Source organism: Scyliorhinus torazame, chromosome 15 (assembly GCF_047496885.1).
Source record: "Scyliorhinus torazame isolate Kashiwa2021f chromosome 15, sScyTor2.1, whole genome shotgun sequence".
Lineage (NCBI taxonomy): Eukaryota > Metazoa > Chordata > Chondrichthyes > Carcharhiniformes > Scyliorhinidae > Scyliorhinus > Scyliorhinus torazame.
Window position 1 is genome coordinate 69,182,000 of NC_092721.1, and position 25,426 is coordinate 69,207,425.

At 44.5% G+C, this 25,426-nt stretch overlaps 2 long non-coding RNA genes across 5 annotated transcripts; one reads left to right on the plus strand and one right to left on the minus strand.

Annotated features, from left to right (window-relative positions):
• On the plus strand, window positions 1-25,307 carry LOC140391616 (uncharacterized). 4 transcript variants are annotated; one of them, XR_011935135.1, is made up of 3 exons: window positions 1-45; window positions 3,069-3,143; window positions 23,776-25,307. It is a non-coding gene; the product is annotated as an uncharacterized lncRNA (long non-coding RNA). The 4 variants fall into 4 exon arrangements; XR_011935136.1 differs by lacking the exon at window positions 1-45 and adding an exon at window positions 589-779; XR_011935133.1 differs by lacking the exon at window positions 1-45 and adding an exon at window positions 2,331-2,439 and having other exon boundaries at window positions 3,072-3,143.
• On the minus strand, window positions 1,496-5,169 carry LOC140391617 (uncharacterized). The gene is made up of 3 exons (XR_011935137.1): window positions 5,098-5,169; window positions 3,552-3,907; window positions 1,496-1,775 (listed from the first exon to the last, which is right to left on the minus strand). It is a non-coding gene; the product is annotated as an uncharacterized lncRNA (long non-coding RNA).
• Window positions 25,308-25,426: the final 119 nt, after the last annotated feature.

Consider the following 25,426-nt stretch of genomic DNA (forward strand, 5'->3'; position numbering starts at 1 on the left):
GTCTGAACAGGCTGATCTGAGTGAGCAGTGAGCCTCACAGCACAGGTAACCAAATAAAACACACCGCAAGTAAAACAACGCTGCAGCGTTTCTGTGCAAAATACTCACACTGTTTCATTTGTACTTGCTAATTGGAAGCATTGCGGTTTAGCACGAATCTCATTATCATTTGCTTAAGGTATTGACAGGGAGGTTGGGGGCGGGGGTTAGGGGAAGTTGGGGTGGGGTTGCTCTCCTCAATCCACTGCATTCAGCATCACTTCAATAAACCGATAAAAGTTTCTGCTTTGCATAAAGTTTAACGTGTTTCCCTGTCAAATTCCCTTTTGACTGGTCAATTCTGTAACATTGCATTGGGGGTGGGGAAAAGAGGACTGCGAAGGCAAGATTTCATATTTGCACAGAACAAATGAGGGTGGGGGGGTATAAATCTTGAGCAACATAAACTCTAAAGATAACTAACTGGGTGCCTAACCTGAGAAGTAAACAATTATGTAAGATCCATTGACTTGCAACAATTCGGTGCATTTGTGTTCTGTTTAAAGAATTACACGGCTGGTTAAAGGCACTGATATATTTCGTTCTGGGTTGGGCATTAAATGCAATGATGTAAAGGTATGATATGCAAGGCGCTCGCCAGGATCCCGACTGACTTTGGTCTTTTCATGGATCGACAGCGCCCACTAGAGATCAAATGGGAAATTTTCTCAGGAACACCCCGCAATCGGTCTCATTGCCTTCCAACTTCTGGTGCATTCTCGCGGCGAATCAGTGTCACGGTAAACTTTTATTTTCATGATTATGCATTAAAATATTATACAGACCGCTTTGACTTGACCGACGCAGTTGGCTTCTTGGGGGGAATTTTAAAGCCATTGAGATAATTTAATATCATGGCTTTTGAAATTCGTGGGAACTAATCGTCAGGGAAAAGGCTGAAATGCAGTCTTTGAAGTTATGTCTGCATAAAATATTTAAACGATTCCATTAAGAGATCAGTGCTTTGAATACATTGCGTTTCAAAGGATGTTGCCTTCAGGGGCAACAGTTTTTGAAATGTGTTTGATTGGTCAATAGGTTTATTTAATATGAGATATTAAAACGGGGCACCCAGCAACAGACAGCAGGTTTATTTTAGAGAGGGAGAAAAGCTGATATCCGGCCAGCGAGTCAGTTTCTGCCACAACCCCCTTGCCCAATCCCCTTAATGCCCCCAAACTTTATATTAACACGATATTTGATAAAAGGAAAAGGATGAATGTGCAATCAGAGAGAGGGGGGCGTGTATGTGCGATTAATGGAAACCGTAAACTTAGTGAAAAGTGGAAAGAGCAAACTAAACATGTCTTGCATAGGTTCCGAATAACATAAGTTCCATAAGGATATTCTGTAACTAAATCTCTGACAAGGCGGGGGGGGGGGGGGGGAGAGGTGGAAGAGCGTGTTAGTTTTATAAAGCAAACAGATTGTCAAGACGCCAGACATAATCTAATTTACAGCCACGAGATCCCAAGTGTCCGGAATCCTGAGCAATTAATCCAATTTATTTTAAACGGGTTTAATGGTGACTCTCGATTGTGACAGTAAATGAACTTCGTAATGAGAAAATGAAGCAACAAGAATGAAGTGTCCAGTTTGATCAGAGTGTTACTCTGAATAATGTGCAGGTGATTGGATCATCCCGAAACGGCGACGAATTCTCAGTGAAAGCAGCAGTCCTCTTTGTTTTCGGGTCCGTCTGCCCCGATTTGAATTCTCTTCAAATGCCATGGGGGCTATAAAAAGAATGAAAAGCAAACTAGGGTTTTATTAAAACACTTAAAACGGTATATCGTCAGTTAGTAACGTTAAGTAATTGAAAGTAAGATTTTTTTCACAAAAAAAACACACCCAGTGTGTTGACTAACCTAAACTAACCTTCAGCAGATTGGATCGACGGATGTGGAGATATTGTAACTTTCCGGCATATTTAAGGCGATAATAATGAAGGATGGAATTTATCAGACCCTAACCCTAGTAAATGTGATTCTGTATGAACACACTTTGTTGACCCAGTTTTCATGTTGCTTTTTGTATTTTGTGATGGGGAGAGGTCAAAGCAAACAGAATATTATATGTGGCATCGTTCTGTTTTCAAACGGGGCGTTAATAAAACAAAAGTTGGATAGATAAATAGATACAAGGACGTGTTGACATATCCCTCCAGTGTTGAGATGGTAACCCGGTTATCGTTAAATGAGAGTTGCGGGAGCCTTTGACTTTTTACATTCTGTGCGTTTGTATAATCCCCGCCCACCGTCCCGAGAATAAACGAGTTGAACAGAAATCGTCACGCGTGTCTCCCAACAACAGCAAAGGATTAGAAACGATTGTAAACCCTTTCAACATCAGCCCTAACCACTACAGCTGTCGACACGTTTACTGCTGCCTTTTAATGGGGTAATTTTCACGGTGATCATGAGAGGGGGGTCGATGAAACGGTTCTGCCGGTAATTAATAACATGGATCGCGGGAGGGGAATTGCGCTTCTGAGGTGCCTTCAGCTTCTCCAGTTACGCGAGGATGTAACTGGAAGTAAAGAGAGGCGTGTTACACTTTGCAAGGTTTTTAAAATTAGAATAGCCTCGCATCCCGTTAGCCTGAATGAATTGGGTTTCAAGAGGAACCAATTTTTTTTTTTGGGGGGGGGAGGGGGGGGAGACCTCTCTGTACCGTTTTGCCCGCAATTCCTTACTACCAGCTTCAAAACTCAGCGAGATCCTTGTTACACTTGTGTCTTATCGAAAAGGACACATGGTGGGAAAATTAGTTCAGGCAAATTGTTAAATTTTTTTTAAAAATAATCGATTTTTGCTTGTTACATTTTCAAATCACAGTAACAAGAAAAACACAAACTGAGAGGCGGCGTGGGGCGGACTTGAATTATTTCTTTCGCAACACAGGTCAGCAGAAGTGTTCGCATTCCCCGGCCACCGTTTAAGTTTAGATCTCTAAGAAGTACCGGAAATAGTTGATTTGCACAGTGTCTGATTTTTTTTCTTTCCTTTTACTCTGACCCACACCACCAGAAGAATTGGCAACAACGTGAAAGTGGAGGAATAAGAAATTTGACCACTGCGTCCGATCTATAAAGTAACCGCTTGGTAAGAAACTCGGAAACGTCTCCGTTACACTTTCTGCAAGATCCAAGAACCTATTTCAAAGCAAATCCAAAAATCCATTAAATGGCAATCCTCCAGTTTCCCCACAATCTCCCTCGATGGATTTGTCATGCAAACCGGTGTACCATAAATTAATATTTAACACCCGTCAGAATAACGCAGGCCTTTCCAAAACCGTTTGATAGCACATTATTGGTAAGATATTACATGTCAATACATGTCACGAATTAACCCAAGGCAGAAGTTAAAATGCTAAAATCTAAAATATACTGAATTGTTGAGTTCGCCTTCTAAACATGCAAGCCACTCATTTTTACAAGAGCATTCGTATTACAATTCAGGTTATTCGAATTGTCATGTAGTTGGTTTTTAAATGATTCAGTGTGTTACCTTTTTAAATTTACTTCGACAATGTGTTGCATCCAATCCAATTATTTAGTTGCTCAACATAATCAGTCTGATTTGTTTTCTCAAAGATCTAACGCGGGCAGATGAGAATTCAAAGCAAACAATGAAAGCAAAGTTCCTAATACACTGCTGACGAAACATTTTGATATGTTTTGATCACGAGCCTTATCTGTTCGATTATTAGAGTCCAAACCAAAGACTTTAGTTTTATTTCCCTGGTGTCCTGACACATTCAAAATGTTTTCCGCCTGTGTTATTCATCCGAAATGTGTTCTGTTAAAAGAAATATTCCACGTGGTAGCGGGATTGCGAAGGTGCGATGCTGAAATGCTGGATTTCTGAAAATAAAATTGACAAGAGATTAGCTCAGGAATCAAAAGCAGGCACGCGTGAATCGAGTCTGCCCACACCGAAGCGAAAGATGATTTTTGACAATCCACAATCTTTATTAACCGTACAAATCTGCCGGCTGCTCAGATGGAAACTTGATTTGAACACGTCTGTTTTATTGACACAATGCGAAAGAGAATAAGACACCCCTTTTTTGCCAGGGTTTCATGTACCCGATTATTTAAAATGTACAGCCGGATTACTTCAGATGGTAAGGGTGAATTCAGAGCACCATATAATATAGGGGAAGGCCATTCGGGCCAAAGTGCCAATGCTGGCATTTTGAGAGAGTTAGTCCCATAACCCTGTATTTATTTTCCACTTTCAGCTAGAAATTATTCAAAACATGCAGATTTTGCTTGAAACACCTTGAACAAGATTCTGCTAAAATGTCATTCCAAAGTGTCTTCAGTGATATTACTTGACCATGACTTAAATGACAAAATATTGCAATGTTTGACGGCAAGTCTGTGTATTAATGATAAATGTGTGTATGTGCAAGGGAGACAGAGAAGTAATGAGAGACAGGAGAGAAACCATGTGACCTAATTATGAGAGTAGCTCAGTAAGTTTAGTTCAGACAGGTGAGGCAAGTGTTGGAAAGCTACATGGGTAGATTTCCTGTTCAGTGAATCCGGTTACATGACAATCAACAGCAAGCGACTTAAAACCTAACCCGGAAATGCTGACGATCAGTTTACACTCCACATTTGCACTTTAAAAAAAATCGCTTTCGTGCAATTTTACGAAAGGTTCACACACTTCATACACTCGCGGAATCACATACAACTTGATAACAATTGTTTATGTATTGTTAAAAACAAAACTGAGGGAGGCTAACCTAGTTCCGTCTCAAAGAGGAAGGAAGGGCAGACGGCAGACGGTCACTTAACACAGACCCAGAGAAAGACTCCACTTTAAGAGGCCACTATTTCAAAACATTAATGCCTTGGATACGTTCTAGACTTAAAATCTATTAGAGTCCATTAACCTCGTTTTGAACATTGCTACTATCTCATCTTACCCCGCCTTGTTATTTCAGACACCTCCTGTTGTCGCTTTTAGGACTAAAATGTAAACACGATCCCTTTTCCCAAGGCACGGGGGTCACTTGTTGGCTCAGCTTAAATCAGCTCACCTGAAATTTTTAATAACTTCTGCTTTGCAGCTTCGAAAACCGAGATGTATCTCTGGGCCACAGCCATTAGTAGGTATCCTGGAGTGAGAAACTGTGACATCCTGTTACATGAACAATACACATCTGAGGGCGGCTGCCAGAAACAGTATAATATTAACCTCTGATGGCATCATAAACTGTTAAGAAAAAATAAGAGTTGTTTATAACTTTTGGCTGCAATTGCTCCCATGTATCCATCTTTTAAAAACATTTTTAGAATACCTAATTCTTTTTTCCCCCCAATTAGGGGCAATTTAGCGAGGCCAATTCACCTAGCCTGCACATCTTTTTTGAGCTGTGGAGATGAGACCCACGCAAACAAGGGGAGAATATCCAAACTCCACACAGACAGAGACCTGGAGCCAGGATCAAATCCAGGTCCTCGTCTCTGTGAGGCCTCAGTGCTAACCAGCGCACCACCGTGCCTCCCTACCCATGCATCCATCGTGATTGGTCAGAAGGTATTGTAATGTAACTGTCCTTGCAAACATCAACTGCATCATTACATACTGTGCAGTTAATTCCAGATGTTGCCCAAGCTTGAAACTTCAATGATTATATGTTTATCAAATGATGATTGACATTAGGCTACCAGGCTATATGCGAGTCAATATATATTTCATAGCAAATGTTAATTGCCTCATCAAATGCAGTATGATGCAAGATGGAGGTGCAGGAGGTTTATGCAATCAGAAGCCATTTCAGGATTCGTAGGTCTCAACCCTTCATTTCTAAAAGGTTAGAATATTTTGGGGTGCTTATATCAGTTTTAAATCCATTGATATGCTGTTAATGGTGTGAATGACAAAATACAACACCAACCATGTTGCTAATACACAAATGATCCCACACTTAAAACATTCATGCTTGCGATATAATCACTGCACATTTTGTTCCGGAAAATAATAATGCCAATGAAGTCATTTGTTTTATCAAGCTTCCTACATCAAGACAAATTATTTTTATGGTTGGTTTAGACTTCTGAATTCCTGCTGAAAATAACATGTTTCATATGGTGACTTGAACCGTGTGAACAGACCAAGTGTTTAACAAGTTTCCCTGTCCTTTCCCACAAACAACTTGGCTAAAACGTTTCCTATTCATTCTCCTCACTGCCAATTGTGACAATTCTTGTTTGGTCATTACTAGAGTTTCCAAGTGAACGACAGAATGGGTGTAGCAGGCAAAAACAGCAAATCTTTAACGGGAAGTCTTCAAAGAGTAGTTAGTCTGGGTCCAGACTAGAAATGTTCCATATGAACAAGGAACAGGAGTAGGCCATTCAGCCCCTCTAGCCTTGTCTGCCATTTAGTAAGATCATGGCTGATCTAATTGTAATCTCAAATTTACATGCTACCTCCCCCCGATAGTCTATCACCCCTTTGCACACCAAGAATCTACTCACCTCTGCCTTAAAAACATTCCAAAACTCTGCTTCCATTACATTTTCAGGAAAAGAGTTCCAAAGACGCACAACCCTATGAGTGAAACTATTTATCTTTATCTCCATTTTAAATGTCTGTGTGGGTTTCCTCCGGGTGCTCCGGTTTCCTCCCACAGTCCAAAGATGTATAAGTTAGGTGGGGTTGCAGGGATGGGGCGAGGGAGTGGGCCTGGGTCGGGTGCTTTTTCAGAGGGTCAGTCAGACATTGAATGGGCTGAATGGCCTCCTTCTGAACTGTCGAGATTCTATGATTCAATGAAATGGGTGTCCCTTTATTTTTAAACAATGATCCTTCATTCTAGATTCTCTCACAAGATGAAACATCCTCTCCACATCTACCCTGTCAAGATCCCACAGGATCTAATATGTTTCAATCAAGTCACCTTTTACTCTTCTAAACTCCAATGAATCAAGCCTAGCTTGTGCAACTTTTCCTCATAAGACAACCCACCCTTTTTAGATATTAGTCTGGTAAACCTTCTCTAAACTGCTTCCAAAGCATTTACATCTTTCCTTAAGTAAGGACACCGATAATGTACACGGTACCGCAGATGTGATCTCACTCATACTCTGGGTGGGGGATGGGAGTGTGGGGGGGAGGAGGTTGGGGGCACAGAGAATGCATTCAAGAAGCTCTGGGAGGGGAGGGGCACAGAGGGAGAGAGAAAGTGCAAGAAAGGCACTGGAAGGGGGACAGAGAGAGAGAGAGAGTGGGATTGGGAATGGGGAGGCTGGGAAAGAGAGGTCTTTGGGTGTGGGAGTGGGGGTTGTGGTTAGACAGAGAGAAAGGGCCAGAGTAGGTGCAGGGTGAGAGAGAAAGAGAGAGAGAGCACCTTCTTTGGGGAGCACTGAGAGAGAGGGGCCTATGGGCGGGCTGGGTGGAGGGGGGATTGGTGAGGTATGGAGAGTGCATAACTTTCCTACTTTCGAATTAAATTCCCCCCACAATAAATTTTAATATATTTGATTTTCTAATTACTTGCTGCACCTGCCTTTTCTAATTCATGTGCTGAGACACCCAGATCCCTCTTCACCTCAGAGCTCTTCACTTTACCTGCCTCTCCCCACAACCTTTGACTCAAAAGAACATGTGAACACATGAGGCAAGAGCAGGAATAGGCCATTCAGCCCCTCGAGCATCCTCCACCTTTTGATAAGATCATGGCTGATCTTAATGTGGCCTTGCATCTACTTTCCTTTATACCCCGATAATCTTTGATTCGCTTGTCAAGAAACAAGAAACTATCTAACTCAGCTTTCAAAATATTCAATGACCCTACCTCCATTGCTCTCTGGGGAAGTGAATTCCACAGGCTAATGACTCTCTGAAAGAAACAGTTCTCCTCATCTCCACCTCAAATGAAAAATTTCTTATTTTCAAACTCTGTCCCCTTGTTTTAGTCTATCCCATAGTTCCAATCTCTCAGTATCAACCCTGTCAAGTCCCTTATATGTTTCAAGAAGATCACCTGTCATTCTTCTACACCCCAAAAGCCACAGGCCCAACTTGTCCAAACTTTCCAAATAGATCCCTCATCATCCCAGGGATCAGTTGAGTAAACCTTCTTGAAATTTCTTCACATGCAATTATATCTTCTCTTAATAAGGAGATCAAAACAAGACACCGTATTCCAACAAAACTTATGGATTTTAATATTCCATTCTCTTTGCAATAAACAGCAACATTCAATTTGTCTTCCTAATCAATTGCTGCATCTGCATACTAACTGTTTGTGACACCCAGATCCCTCTGCGCTGCAGTGTTCTGCAGTCTCTCTCCATTTAAATAATATTCTGTTTTTTTATTCTTCCTGCCAAAGTGGAGAAATTCACATTTCCCCACATTGTACTCCAGCTGCCAAATTTTTGATCACTCACTTAACGATCTATATCCCTTTTTGAACTGATGTCCCCTTCACAACTACTCCCCTTCCTATCAGAAAATTTGGCAACCATATATTCAGTCCCTCCATCCAAATGATTGATAAAAAATGTTAACAGTTTTGACCCCAGCACTGATCCTTGAGGCGCTACTTTGTATGCCAAACATCTGAGCTGGAACCAAACTAAAAATATAAATATTAACATAAAAAGAAAAGAAGATTTAAAATAAATATCAGGTTCCTAATTCTGTGGACAACCAAGCTGGATGTAGTAAATACAGAGAGGTACTGAAAAGGGACATAAGAGGGAAAAACGAGTATGTGAGAGTAGAGTCATAGTAGATAACATTAAAAAAATCCTACATTTTTCTGAAACATATAAATAATAAAAGGGCAGTCAAAAATAAAGGGTAGAACCAAATAAAGGCTAAAACAGATCTTGTGGAGGTAGGGGGAAAGGTTGAGGAACTAAATGAGCACATTTATAGAATCTTTCTACAGTGCAGAAGGATGCCATTCAGCCCATTGAGTTTGCACTGACCCTCCTAAAGAGCACTCTACCTAGGCCCACTCCTGTAAGCAAAGGATTCAGAATTATGGTAATAGACAAAGGACCAGTGTCAAGAAAGCACATTTTTACACAACACGGTGTTATGATTTGGAATGCACTATCTGAAAGGGTTGTGGATGCAGATTCAATAATAACTTTTAAAACGGAGTAGGATAAATACTTGAAGGAGAAAGGTTTGCAGTGCTATGATGATTGGGTAAGGAGAAAAACTAATTCTGGGCAGCACGGTAGCACAGTAGTTAGCACTGTTGTTTCACAGCGCCAGGGTCCCAGGTTCGATTCCGGCTTGGGTCACTGTCTGTGCAGAGTCTGCACGTTCTCGCCGTGTCTGCGTGGGTTTCTTCCGGGCACTCCTGTTTACTCCCACAAGTCCAGAAAGACATGCTGTTAGGTGAATTGGACATTCTGAATTCTCTCTCAGTGTACCCGAACAGGCGCTGGAGTGTGGTGACCGGGGGATTTTGACAGTAACTTCCTTGTAGTGTTAATGTAAGCCTACTTGTGACAATAAAGATTTTTATTATTATTATTAATTGTATATCTCTTTCAAAGATCCAGTATTAGCATGACGAGCCTCTTATGCTATGTCATTCTGTGATTCTAACAGTATTTCTTCGGCTAATCTTTTTCTTCTGTTCCAAAGGTGCTGACCAGGCAAGAAGTACCAAACCCAAATGGTCATTCTTGCAGGTGAACCTAGGCAAACTCACTGTGGGGTCACCATGACAGATCTCAGTCCCATCCTAGTCTCATATGTTTACCACCCTATCGCGAAGCCACCACATAAGAGACCAACAACTGTAGCTTATTTGACACTTCTCATGCCCAGGGATGCTGAAAACAATTAGTGTAATTATTTCTACCTTGTCTATTGTCAATTAACTTTAACGGCACGGTGGCACAGTGGTTATCATTGCTGCTTCACACCACCACTGGGGACACAGGTTCAATTCCAATCTTAGGTGACTGTCTGTGTGGAGTTTGTACATTCTTCCTGTATCTGTGTTGGTTTCCTCCGTGGGCTCTGGTTTCCTCCCACCGTCCAAAGATGTGTAGGTTGGGTGGATTGGCCATGTTCAATTGCCCCTTTGTGTCCAAAGGTGAGGCGAGGTTACAGGGATAAATAGGATAAATTAGGCCTAGGTAGGGCACTGTTTCAAAGGTTGGTGCAGACCGATGGGCCAAACGGCCCATCTGCACTGTAGGGATTTTATGATTCTAATAAGTAGATAAGAAAGAAAGACAGTGAAAACTGGGGGGGGGGTTTAAACATAATAGAAATAAAGCTATTAAAGTATCCCAGTTATTACTTATAATTCCTGGCCCTGGGTCACTGTTCATGTGGAGTTTGCACATTCTCCCCATGTCTGCGTGGGTTTCACCCCACAAGCCAAAGATTTTTCTTTTAAATTTAGACTACCCAATTATTTTTTGTTCCAATTAAGGGGCAATTTATTGTGGCCAATCCACCTACCTGCACATCTTTGGGTTGCGGGGGTGAAACCCATGCAGACACGGGGAGAATGTGCAAACTCCACACGGACAGTGACCCAGGGCCAGGATTCAAAGCTGTGTCCTCAGCGCTGTAGACAGCAATGCTAACAACTGTGCCACGTGCCCCCACCCCCCCCCCCCCACCCCACCCCCCCCACCCCCCCACCCCACTCCACAACCCAAAGATGTGCAGGTCAGGTGAATTGGCTATGCTAAATTGCTCCTTAATTGGAAATAAAGAAATAAATACTTGCTCTAAACGGAATATTCTATTGTTATAACATCAGTTTTGTTGTTAGAGAGCTACTAATATGACAGTATATGTGTAACTGTAACACCAGTACTGTTTCAGTAGTGTGTTGGAAATGTAATCTCAGAAGGAAATGATTGATTTTGGGAACATGATTCCCTGGAGCTGATGGGCACTCTAATAGTTAATATTTGTACCTCACATTTGACCACTACTCTCAATAGAGTGCAAAACAAAATCAATAATCTTCTATGACGATCAAATAATACCAACCAAACACTAATCAGTGGATCTTCTTTTACATTCCTTGCTCCTCCTGTTGAGCTTAATGCAATTGAAAGAGCTCATCTTTCCAGTAAGAAAAAAAACCTTGCATCTCTGAATTGTAGAAGTCCTCACTGAATACGTGGTCAGATGCTTGGCTGTCACAATCAATAAACAACTGCTGAAGCCTGTTGTGTGCTGCAACCCAAGTGTGAAATATAACAGCAAAAGAACACAAGCTGTCACGCCTCCCATGGGAAGGTCAGAAAGTATACCTTATGGCTTTCAAACTGTGAGACGCAAGGATTGCAAATTATTTCATTAAATATTTTACCTTATGTATCTTACCCGTCCTCCAGAATTGTGAAACAATGATCAGTCAGGAGGTTTAAAAAATCCAAATGTTTCTATAACTGCTATCCACACTATTATTTTGTTGATGCACTCGGAGGCGTTTGGATGGGGCAAGAGAGATACAATCCTTGCCAAATCAGTTTTCTCTTCTTCGCCTATCAAGTAAGCTAATACAAACCAGCACACCCAAAACCGGTGTGCAATTCAGCTATTCATTTTAGCTGGCAGTCCAAAACATAAGCAGTAAAATTCCTCTTTTACTAATAGGCCCGTTGTTCATTGATAGTCTAGGACCTGAAATGAGGGATCTGAAGCTTACCATGAGCTACTTCAATCCAACCATGACACTTTACAGATCTCTTTACTCTCGCACAATGAATTTGTTGGAGCAATATGTCACATGACAGGACACAAAATAAAAATGCTGTACCTTAACTGATATTAAGTAAAGGTCTCACAGTCATAACTGTATGCTGTTTATCTACAATTTTACAAAACTTGCTCATGATGCAAATAAATATTCCCAGGACTCTCCTTTAATCCACATTTTTATATACTCTTTACATATTATACCTCATATAATAGATTTAGAGTATTTGCTATTCAAGCAACATCAATTGTGGATCATTTTATTTTATTCATTCTCCTGTTACCAGATTGTTACAGTGCATCACTGAGGATTAGATAGGATGGACAGTGAGAGCCTTTTTCCTCGGATGGTGATGGCTAGCACAAGGGGACATAGCTTTAAATTGAGGGGAGATAGATAAAAGACAGATGTCAGAGGTAGGTTCTTTACTCAGAGCGTAGTAGGGGCGTGGAATGCCCTGCCTGCAATAGTAGTGGACTCGCCAATATTAAGGGCATTTAAATGGTCATTGGATAAACATATGGATGATAATGGAATAGTGTAGATGGGCTTTAGATTGGTTTCACATGTCGGCGCAACATCGAGCGCCGAAGAGCCTGTACTGCGCTGTAATGTTCTATTGTTCTATCACGGTCTTCTATTTTCACATAAATAAGATGGAAATTACAACTACCACGCGGCACCTCCCTCACATGTATTCTTCCAAATTAATTCTTGGGATGTGGGCAACACCAGCAAGGCCGACAGTTATTGCCCATTCCTAATTGCCTTAGAGAAGGTGAGGGTGAGCTTACTTCTTCAACCATTGCAGTCAATGTGGTGTAAGTACTCTCACAATGCTATGAAGTAGGGATTTCTAGGTTTTTAACCCAGCAGTAATGAAGCATTACAATGATGTGATATGCCCAAGTCCAAGTGGTGTGTGACTTGCAGGGGAACCGAGAGATAATTGTGTTTCCAGGTACCTGCTGCCTTTGTCCTTCTAATATATAATATAAAATAATCTTTATTGTCACAAGTAGGCTTACATTAGCACTGCAATTAAGTTACTGTGAAAATCCCCTAGTCACCACACTCCGGCGCCTGTTCGGGTACACTGAGGGAGAATTCAGAATGTCCAAGTTACCTATTAGCACGTCTTTTGGGACTCGTGGGAGGAAACTGGAGCACCCGAAGAAAACCCGCACAGACACAGGGAGAACATGCAGACTCCGCACAGACAGTGACCCAAGCCGGGAATCGAACCTGGGACTCTGGCGTTGTGAAGCAACAGTACTAACCACTGATGTGCAGGGTAGGTGGATTGGCCATGCTAAATCGCTCCTTAATTGTGAAAAAAGGAATTGGGTACTTTAAATTTTAAAAAACCAGAAACTATCTGGCTTAATGCTCAATATGAATTCAGCCACTGGACAATTTCCCCCGACCCCCTTTTGTTTTACAAAGTCTCTTTGTTGTTGGCTCACAACGTCAAATGCCATCTCAATGTCAAAGACGTAACGCTTGCTTCACTGGTGGAATTCAGATCATTTATCCATATTTGGACCAAGACTGTAATGTTGTTTGATGCCAAGTAATCCTGGCAGAACCCAAAGTGAGCAGATTATTGGTAAGTGAATCCTGCTTGATGGCACTCTTTGATGATTGATAGTAAGCTAACAGCAATGCAATTGGCTGAATCGGAATTGTTCTGCTCTTTATGGACAGAGCATACTAGGGCAATTTTTCACATGATCAATTAGGCCCCAATGCTGTAGCTGCCTCGGAAAAGGCGCAGTTGGTTTTGAAGCACAGGTCCACAGCACTACAAGTGGGAAGTGGTTGAATCCTGTCACCTTTGCTGTACCAAGTGCATTCAACCATTTCTACATATTATGCTGAAGTGTTGCATCTGTGATGCTGACAGCCCAAAGGAGGAGGCCAAGTAGGATCGTCCATTCGACACCTTCTGATGAAAACCGTTGTGAATACTTCAGCCTTAAGTTTTGGACTAACATGCTATTTACAATGACATTTTGATCAAATTCCTCAAGTAGGCAAAATATTTTATAAAATCAGAATTCCAGGAACTAAGTTCACTGAATTGTTACAGCACAGAAAGAGGCTATTCGGCCTGTCGTGGCTGCGTCGGTTCTTTAAATTAACCATTCACCTAGTGGCATTCTCCTGCCTTCACCCCGTATCCCCACACGTTCTTCCATTTCAGAGAATAATTGAATTCCCTTGAGGGCCTCGATTGAACCTGCCTCCACCACATTCTCATGCAGTGCATTCCAGGTTTTAACCACTTGCTGCGTGAAAAAGTTTCTCCTCATGTCTTCATTGCTTCTTTTATCAATTACCTTAAACCTACCCCCTCTGGTTCTCAATCCATCCACCAATAAAAACAGTTTTTCCCTACCTACTCTGTCCAGACCTCATGATTTTGAATATCTCTGAGAAACCTCCTCTCAACCTTCTCGTCTCCACGGAAAACAGTCCCAACTTCTCCAGTCTATCTACATAACTGAAAATGTGGAGATGCCGGCGTTGGACTGGGGTGAGCACAGTAAGAAGTCTTACAACACCAGGTTAAAGTCCAACAGGTTTGTTTCGAATCACTGGCTTTCGGAGCACTGCTCCTTCCTCAGGTGACATTCACCTGAGGAAGGAGCAGCGCTCCAAAAGCTAGTGATTCAAAACAAACCTGTTGGACTTTAACCTGGTGTTGTAAGACTTCTTACTGTACATAACTGAAGTTCCTTATCCATGGCACCATTCTCATTATACTTTTTTGCACTCTCTCTAATGCCTTCACATCTTTTTTAAAGTGTGGCACCCAGAATTGAATGCAACACTCCATTTGAGGTTGAACCAGTGATTTATACAAGTTTAGTATAACCTCCTTGCTCTTGTACGCTATGTAAATATTAATAAGAACTAAGATACTGTATGCTTTATTTTTTTATAAAAATATTTTTTATTCTCCTGGTTCACATTTTCTCCCAAATTTACACCCAACAATAAACAATAATCAGTAACGAATGTAATGTCAATCCCCATATCAATAACAACGATCCCATCCTCCCACCAAACCCCAGACATCAGCACGCATGTTAACCTAAACAAATGACAAAAAGGAATCAGGAATCACCCATACTCACCATTAACACAGACAGTCCCTCTCCCTCAACCCTCCCAGCCCCCCCCCCCCCCCCCCCCCCCCCCACTAATGTTCACTGTGATCCAATTCTCGAAAGTGCATAAGAATAATGCCCATGAATTGTAGAACCCCTCCATCCTTCCCCTCAGTTCAAATTTGACCTTTTTAAGCGTCACGAATTCCAGCAGGTCCCCCCGCCATGCCAGGGCACAGGGTGGAGAGGTTGACCTCCCCCTAACAGGATCCGCCTTCGGGCGATCAACGAGGCGAAGGCTACAACATCTGTCTCCGCACCCATTTCCAATTCGGCTGGTCCGACACCCCGAATATGGCCTCCCGAGGGTCCGGGTCCAGTTCCACATGCATCACTTTAGAGATTACTCTAAAAACCTCCTTCCAGTAATCCTCCAGCTTTGGACAGGACCAAAACATATGAACGTGGTTTGCGGGCTCCCCCCCCCCCCCCCCCCCCCCCCCCCCCCCCAGCAACGTTCACACACATCTTCTACCCCCTCAAAGAACCGGCTCATCCTTGCCCTTGTACGTTGTGCTCTATATACCACCTTCAGCTGTATCAGCCCCAACCTAGCACACGAGGTGGAGGCTTTCACCTTCCGGAGCATCTCAGACCAGAATCCCTCCCCGCCTTCATACCCTCTCCTAACTCTTCCTCCCACTTTGCCTTGATCCCTTCTAGTGGCACCTTCTCCTCCTCCAACGTAGTCCCGTAAACCGCCAATACTACCCACTTCTCCAGTCCCCCTGTCGTCAGCACCTCCTCCAGCAATGTGGAAGCCGGCTCTACTGGGAAGCTCTGTATCCCTTTTCTGGCAAAGTCTCAACCTGCATGTATCAAAATGTTTCCCCCTGTTCCAGCCCATACTTCACTCTGTAGCCACCTAAGTGGCCACTTCCCGATGTAAAATGGAGAACCGCAAAGGCTGAAGGGAAATTCAGCCAACGCAGGCAAAAACTAGCAGGCGCATGTTTACTGTGTATTAGACTCTGCAAAAAACGCAGACAGCATCGATACCAGCAGCCATCTGCCTAGTAATGTAACAGCCATCTACATAGTAATGAACGATTCCCGGGAACAATCAAAACATTTAAGGTAAACAAAGCCAAGCCAGACTCCTCGGCGCCAGCAGGAGCCAACACAAAAGAGGTTAACGGACCCTTAAAGACCGCCCAACGATCAGGGAACAGCTCCAGTATTGGAGAAATCAAACCAAGTGATTGGAACAAAGTCCAATCACTTGAAACCAGGTAGGGGTCTGCCGCGAAAGGCGGGAAGCCCCTGGGGACAATAAAGTAAAGCCCCCAAGTTCAAATCGTCCTTCTTGACAGGTTCACTCAGCAACGCAAAGCAACCCTTGACAGTGACCTGTCCAGCGGCCTCCAAAGAAGTAAGTCTCAAGTCAATGCTCGCTACGAGATAGGCGCTCCTAGCTACCAGTCTATACCAGCTTTTGAATCCTGCAGTTTCAGAACCCGAACAAAAGGCCATTTGTTCCCCTGACCTGGTGGGTCAGTCCGAAGCTAAGTATAGGCCTGTTAGTTATAGAAATAGCCTAGAAAATAGAGTTTGTACATGAGTAGCAATTTACTGAGTATAATAAATGTGCTTTGATTTGAATCTTACTAATTGGTGTGTTGAGTTTGTGATCATTACTTGAACTTGAACCTCGTGGTGGTATCATAAAGATACCTGGCGACTCTAGAGCAAAGGTTATAAAACAGAGCCAATTGAACCAACCAAAAGTTAGCAACATATTACTGGCGACATCCTGATGGGACCTGATCTAGAAGTGGCTTAACCACTCTGGGAGAACCCAAAATTTGAATTAGAAATCCAATTGGGAACAGAAAAACCACAAGTGTTCAAGCAGTTCTGATCAATCCTCATAATTCGGAAGTGTGTTAATGCATGTGCAACTAACAGGGCGATAAGGTAAAACTGATAGATTTTTGTTGCGACAAAACTGTCGGGAGTTTGTATTCTGGAAAATAGCGAAAGCCGTACCCGTAATTACAACACCGCCTTAATACCCCTTGTTCCAAATTTCAAGAGAAGTATTCAGAGAGGAAAGATGGCAATGCAGGTAATGCAACGCCTCTTGAACCCCAAAGAATTTGTGTTCGCAGCAACCAGCAGCAGAATAGGACAGTGTCCCGTTTGGGAAGAGGAAATCAGAAAGTACCTCAAAGGGAAAGGATGGCCCCTTTGGAGCGAATTCTGTGAAAATGAGGAAACAGGTCCCGGGAGTATAGGACATACTTGGTGGGAGAACCTGAGCAAGATTCACAAGAAGAGCTGAGGAAAAGCTCGCAAGTCGATGGCAATCATGTCCTGTTTGGCACAATTGCGAGGCACAGAGGAGGTTGTTAGGACACTCCGAAAAGTGATAGAAGGCATACATCGAATGAGCAAGGTCGATATCAGTGAAGTAGAGAAAGAGAATGTAGAATTAAGGAGGAAGTTAGCAGCAAAGGACGGAGAGGTGGATGATGCCAAGGGGGCACACCAGTCTTGTCTAAGCAGCTTCCAATCCGAGTACGAAAAGGCCTATCAGGATACGCAACATGCAGTCCTGGTACGAGAGGAAACTGAGAAGCAGGTAGAGGCATTGCAGAGGCAGTGTAGTGCCCTGAAGGCAGCGTTAAGAGCACTCCATGCTGCCACCACGGAGCAAAGACAAAGCTCATTAGACCACGCGAAGTGCCAGAAGCAGATTGCAGAACTGCAATCTCTGCTTTCAGTTCAAAAAGGATTCTAGAAAACCTTTGGATCACAGCTAGATGAGGAAGACGGCCCTGATTGGGAAGAATTGAGTGAGACAGCACAGAGATATGTTCAGGGAACATGTGCGCAGGGAAAGCCCCAGAAGAGAAAAGCGCCTCAACCCCCCACAGAGCAGATAGTTCAGGCTCCAATGAACCCAGTCACCACCCACCGCACCTCCACATCGGACGACACGGAATTTCTGTACACCACCCCCTTAACAGTGACCCAATTATGGGACGCGTGCGATAAAATCAAACCGTTCCTCCCCACCTCAGACTCCCACCACTTCTTTGCCAGAGTAAAACAGCAGGCTACCATGTACGGCCTGGATGAGCGAGAGCAAGTAAAGCTCACAGTTTTGAGTTTAGACCCTTCGGTCGTAGCAGCCCTTCCCGACCCACAGAATGTATGAGGAGGCACCCTTGCAGAAACGCATACCACAATCCTAGACGCGATCGGGTATAACAGGGGTGACCCCGTAGAAGGCCTGAACAAGTGCAGGCAGAAAAAGACAGAACACGCCACAGCGTTTGCTGGACGCTTGCAGATCCATTTCGCAGCAGTTTTCGGAGACTTAGACCGAGCCCATTTGTCCCCAGACAACATGGCCAAATGGACCCGCACCCTTATCTCCCATGCCACAGAAATAGGACAAAAAGCTCGTGCCAATTATGATCCCTCAGAGGAGGCTCATAATGAGAAATGGGTTGCAAAAGATTGTCCCGCACCTGGGAGCAATCTGTTCAAAACAAACCCACAAACAAAAATCCCGAAGAACAGCAGGCAGAAGCAGACATACACACAGTAAAGGCACACCAGAACCCCTCATGGGTAAATGAAGACAAGAACAACCCCCAAAAAAGTCACAGGAGTGTTATAACTGTGGGCAGTTGGGACACTTTGCAAGAGAATGCAATGCCCCACAAAATCAACAGAGAGCCCAGCAGACAAGCACTCTAAATAAGAACAGGTCAAAGCCAATACATAGAGTTAGCACCCGTTCAGATCAGACGGACCTGACCGGAACGGACTGACGGTGTTCGGGCTCCCCCAGTTGGGTCTGCGACACCCTTTGGGATAGGTCCAGCCGACCAGTAGTTGCAGCAAAGATACGGGGCCAGCCCATCGAGTTTCTCTGGGACACAGGAGGGTCCCGCACCACGATAAATTCCTCCACCATGTTTCAAAAGGACACGTGGCCCACTACAGCCACTATCATCCTCAGCGGCTTTACAGGCCACTCACAGCAGGGACACATCACAGCCCCTGTACCCATTCAAATCGGCAACATCACCACCAAGCACCCCATAGTTTTAGTCGATCTACCCCACACAGCAGAACACATTTTGGGCATAGATTTTATGAATTCCCACAATCTGTCCTTTGATCCAGTCAACCAATGTGTCTGGAGAATGGCAAAATCCGCAAGAGCCCCCGTAACTCTCACCATAGGAGAATATGCAAACAAGATTAGCGCAGTCGGCAAATTTTGGTTTGACCCGACTACGATTAGCACAGACAAGCAGGTTAGGGCAGTTTTACAAAAGAACAGGACAGCATTCGCGACCCACAAACACGACTGTGGCCGGATGACTGGTTCAGTATAAATCACACGACCTGACCCTAGACCCCAAAAGCAATATGGATTTCCCCAAGATGCAGAGGGAGAAATCGCAAAAGTAATCGACAGCTTATTAGAGCAGCACGTACTCAGATCAGTAGCCTCCACTAATAATGCCCCGATTTGGCCAGTGAGAAAGCCCGATGGATCATGGTGACTGACCATCGATTACCGGGAACTCAACAAAGTCACCCCCGCAGCAGCCCCCACGGTAGCCACAAGTCCCGAGACCATGCTCAAACAGGGACTCAACTCACAATACTTTACGGTTTTGGACGTCAGTAATGGATTCTGGTCCATTCCATTGGCAAAAGCGTGCCAGTACAAATTTGCCTTCACTTTTAAAAATCAGCAGTACACGTGGACATGCCTTCCACAAGGATTCCACAACACCCTCTCCATTTTCCGACAGATGGCAAATGGATTATCGAAATTTTCTCGCCCCGAATGTCTGGTCCAGTATGTGGACGACCTATTACTGCAGACAGACACCAAGGCAGAGCACATCGAGCTTCTGTCCGAACTCCTGGAACTCCTACAGAAAATTGGATGTAAAGTAAACCCCAAAAAGGCCCAGATTTTGGAAAACAAGGTGATTTATTTGGGTACAATTATCACACGTGGTAAACGCGAGATCGAACATAAAAGGATTGACTCGATTGCCAAATTGCCCCTTCCCCAGAATGTTTCAGCCCTCCGGTCGTTTTTAGGACGAGTTGGCTACTGCTGAAACCACATTGACGGTTTCGCCAGCAAGGCAGCACCCCTCTCAGACCTCCTAAAGAAAGGAGCCCCCTGGGAATGGCTCCCGCAGTATACGGATGCTGTGGACTCTTTGAAAAGAGCACTCATAGCAGCCCCCGGACTACAAGTTCCCCCTATGCGATAGAGGTAGCAAGCACAGACCGTATCCTTTCGGCCTTGCTCCTCCAGGAACGGCACAAACAATTAAGGCCCGTGACTTACGCCTCCAGCGTTTTAGATGCTGTGGAGCAGGGATTTTCAGCCTGTGACAGGCACCTGCTCGCAGTATTTTGGGCAGTACAATATTTTTCTTACATAACCGGACTAATCCCCATCACAATCCTGACGGAACACACCCCCACCCAACTTTTACTGGACGGACGACTTAACGACGGTACAGTCAGTCAAATAAGAGCAGCCAGATGGACCCTTCTTTTGCAGGGACGGGACATCACTGTTAAAAGGACCAAGACCCACACTTTCTTAGCAGATAACCTACAATACCCAGGCACCCCCCACGAATGTGAGATTGTCTCACCACACCACAACACGGCCTCTTTATTGCGAAAACACCCCCCAGAAAGATAGGTAGTTCACCTCAGAGCCCCCAGCACACAGACACGTGCGAACCCATAAGAATATATGTGGATGGATCTTCCACAATATTAGAAGGGAAGTGCATAACAGGATGCGGCATTTATGTCGAGGACGCGCAGGGACGCGCCCTAGAAGAAATAGCAATAAAACTTCCAGGACACTTAGGCGCGCCGGCGGCAGAACTAGCAGCTGTGGCGTACATTGTAGAACACCCAGATTCCTTCCCCAGCCCAGCAGATATATACTCGGACAGCCTCTATGACTGCAACAGCCTTACAGAGTTCCTAACCCTGTGGAAGGCAAGAGGATTTGTTTCCGCAGACAGAAAACTCGTCCCCTCAGCCCCATTGCTCCGTCACATTTTAGAAAAAGCACAGGGCAGGACTTTTGCAACAGTTAAAGTTCGTAGTCACTATCGTTCCTCCCCCCCCGGAAATGTAAAAGCCGACTCACTGGCAAAAGCAGGTTCCAGGCATGGATATTTTTGGAACCCCCCCCCCCCCCCGAAAGCGCACCAGTGAACGCAGTTCAGGTCTCGCAGACTAATATCGAGGACTTAGTGTAGGCCCAGAAGCAGGATAGCAATCAGGGAGATTTTGAAAGGAACATTTACGGCACCTTACGAGAGGTTTAGAAATGCACTGACCACACAAGACGGTGTGGTGTTAAAAGAAACCCTTTATGTGGTTCCTGAACAGGACAGGAATCAGCTAATTTGTTTGTTCCATGACAGTCATGGACATCAGGGAATTGATCCCACTACAGCCCACCTCAGGCAGCTCTGTTGGTGGCCCAGTGTAAAGGAAGACGTAACGCACTACGTTGAGAATTGCCTTATCTGTGCCCAGAACAACCCGGACAGATACGCAAAGAAAGCTCAACTCAGTCACACCCGCCCAGTTAATGGCCCCTGGACTAACCTCCAGATTGATTTTATAGGACCATTGCCCCCTTGCAGGAATGGTTATAAATATGTACTCATTGTGATAGACACGTTTACAAAATGGGTAGAGGCATTCCCATCCAGAACAAACACTGCAAAGACCACAGGCAAGATCTTAACCCACCACATCTTTACGCGATGGGGACTCCCCCGCAGCATTGAATCCGACCAAGGTTCCCATTTTACGGGACGTGTCATGAAGAACGTCCTCACGATATTTGGTATTACCCAAAAATTCCACATCGCATACCACCCCCAGTCAAGTGGTATCGTGGAGCGCACAAATTGGACCCTAAAAGCTACCCTCCAAAAAATGATCCAGCAAAACAACACCACTTGGGATTTAGTCCTTCATTTTGCGCTGATGTTTTTGCGAAATACAGTTTCAACATCTACAGGTTACACCCCACACACCCTCATGACCGGACGTCCCATAAAAGGCACAGAATTTTTATTGGGATTAGATTTGACCAGCCCCGAAGTGACGGCCCTCACACACGAGAAAGCAGTAGAACAACTGGTTCAGAATGTTAAAACGGCTCAGCTAGCAGCCGCAGTAAGATTAGGCACACGGAAGAAACAGAGCAAGGCCTGTTTTGATAAGACAGTACATGCGACTGAGTTCAGTGTAGGACAGCAAGTCATGCTCTCCATATACAACCCCAGCACATTCCTGTCACCTAAATATTTGGGTCCGGATTCCATTGCAGACAAAGTAAGTCCCTCCATGTACAAAACAAAGTTCCCCAACGGAAAGACTGCGTGGTTCCATATTAACCAACTTAAGGCATATGGACCACAGTCGAACCACGCACACCACATCATGCTCGACGCAGCAGACCACGCCCCGCCCACAGCCAACGTAACCCTACCCTCCCCCAACAAGTCCAGCTCAGCCACGGACTCAACCCCGACTCCACCCCCGAGCTATACACTCCGCCCCGGAACGTCCACAGATAGCAGCAGCAGAGACAGCGACTGTGACTCAGACAACAGCCACAGCACGCCTCCCTACCATCCCCATGCAACAGGACCCACACCCAGCGAATCTGACCACGATTCGAGTGATCCCTTCCTCATCGCGTTCCTCAATAAATCCCAACACCGACCACCGACCTACGATTACGACCCCGACTCCATCCCCACAGAACTAGACACCACCTTTTGGCACCGTGACAACTCATACAGGCTCGTCCGGAACGACGAGATGGATCCCAAATCGCACCATGCAGCCCTATCCGCCCTGATACACACGAGAGTTTGGCATCCGGGAGAAGATGACGACTTTGAGTCTGACTCCCAAAACGAGAACCCCTTTGAGACCCTGTTCGCAACTGATAACTGAGGTGTCCAGATGATGTTCTAAAAAGAAACCGCTTGGGAGAAAACAATGTCCTTTCTGATGGAACCTGCAGCATGTTTAATGTTGTTTGTAGTGGTATTGTTAAATGTTGTTTGTACGATCGGGGAAAAAAATTCCACGGCACCACGCCACCACCCTTCTGATGCCCACTGGCAGTCAGAGAAACTAGTTTGTCTCGGACGCTAGTTCAGAGGAACTAGTTTGTCCACAGAGACTTGTTAATGTCCCAGACGCCAGTTCAGAGGAACTCGTCTGTCGACAGAAACACAGGCCCCCGTTCGTAACTGCCCTTCTGGTTCGAAGGAAGAATCAATATGGCAACCCCCCACGATGACTACATTTCTTGCCCGTTCTTGTCGGTTGCTCAGGCAGTGGAGAAACGGCATTGGGAACCGCGCTACCTGGGAACCCCCTGTCTGGTCAGCTACGCTTGGGTAGAGCACACACGGCATTGGTCGCCGTCCTACCCGGGGATTCCATCCAAATCTTACCCGTCGCGTCCCATACTTACCTCATTTCGGCACTTTTCGTTCAAAAAGTTTTGTTTTGTTTTCAGATGACACTTAGGTTGCCATCCCTATGCTATTTACATCCTCAAACATTTGGATAGTAAATCCCACAGCCTGCGAGACGGCTCGCACTGTTTCAGTATTTTTAAGTGTGTCTTGTCCGGAATATTCAGTTTAAAAAAAAAAAATGAGGGAGTCACACATGGTGACAAATTGTAAAGGGAGAATTGGCACAAAAGGACAGACATACTAACAGACGAGATATTAAACCAAGATAGTAACAGACACTATGCTTGATCCCACAGAATCCCAGAAGCTCCAGGAAAAGAGACGAAGAGAAGGAATGAGAAGAGAAGAGAAAGAAAAAGAACAATGAGGACATCCTCCATGTTGCTCATCACCCAAATGAGCATTTGGTTGCGCGCGAGCGCGAACCCCCTGACCCCAACCCCCCAGCCGTTAATGATTCACTTCCCCATAGTACCCAGAGCCCAGTCACAAGCGACACCACACCATCTTGGTGTGACAGGTTTATAACCTGGTACTCCCTGTCCTACTTGATAGAATCCCTACTAGTATTGGTGATACTCTGCTGCATCGTGCAGACTATTCAGCTGAGAAAATGGAGAAGGAGAGCCTACCGCGCTCGCACCCCCCCCTATTTTCGGTTAAGACCAGACCCCCGACCCTCGCGATCTATAATAAAGAACATTCATTTGCGTTCTTTTTTTTGTGAATAAAGAAATGTGTTTCATGAGCGATTGTACAATCCTGAGCTTGACTGCCAAGCCAGGGAAAATGTGAATAATGCTGTCATGATTTTGTGTGTATTGTTTAGGAAGTTAGTATAATCGAATGTTTGAGTGAGTGTCGTTTATTAAGGACAGTTAGAGGTACTGTTGTTTATTATTTTGTAATGCATGTCCCTGTTTTGACATAGCGCCACTTAGAATGTTAGTTAAAAATTTTCTTGCATAGTTATGGTCAGTGTAGAGGCCATAGAAGAGTGCTTGCCGGGTCAGGGAATGAAAACAACGCAGTTATGTGATCCTTCACGCTTCGCGTTAGGATCACAAGGAGGGAGTGTAGCCACCTGAGTTGGCTACTTCCCGACGTAAAATGGAGAATCGCAAAGGCTGAAGGGAAATTCAGCCAACACAGGCAAAAACTAGCAGGCGCAAGTTTACTGTGTATTAGACTCTGCAAAAAACCCAGACAGCATCGATACAAGCAGCCATCTGCCTAGTAATGTAGCAGCCATCTACATAGTAATGAACGATACGCGGGAACAATCGAAACATTTAAGGTAAACAAAGCCAAGCCAGACTCCTCGGCGCCAGCAGGAGCCAACACAAAAGAGGTTAACGGACACTTAAAGACCGCCCAACGATCAGGGAACAGCTCCAGTATTGAAGAAATCGAACCAAGCAATTGGAACGAAGTCCAATCACTTGAAACCAGGTACGGGGTCCGCCCCGAAAGGCGGGAAGCCCCTGGGGACTATAAAGTAAAGCCTCCAAGTTCAAATCGTCCTTCTTGACAGGGTCACTGAGCAACGCAAAGCAACCCTCGACAGAGACCTGTCCGGCGGCCTCCAAAGAAGTAAGTCTCAAGTCAACGCTCGCTACGAGATAGGCGCTCCTAGCTACCAGTCTATCCCAGCTTTTGAATCCTGCAGTTTCAGAACCCGAATGAAAGGTCATTTGTTCCCCTGACCTGGTGGGCCAGTCCGAAGCTAAGTATAGGTCTGTTAGTTATAGAAATAGCTTAGAAAGTAGATTTTATGCATGAGTAGCAATTTACTGTGTATAATAAATGTGTATTGATTTGAATCTTACTAATTGGTGTGTTGAGTTATTGATCATTACTTGAACTTGAACCTCGTGGCGGTATCATAAAGATACGTGGCGACTCCAGAGCAAAGGTCATAAAACAGAGCCAATTGAACCAACCAAA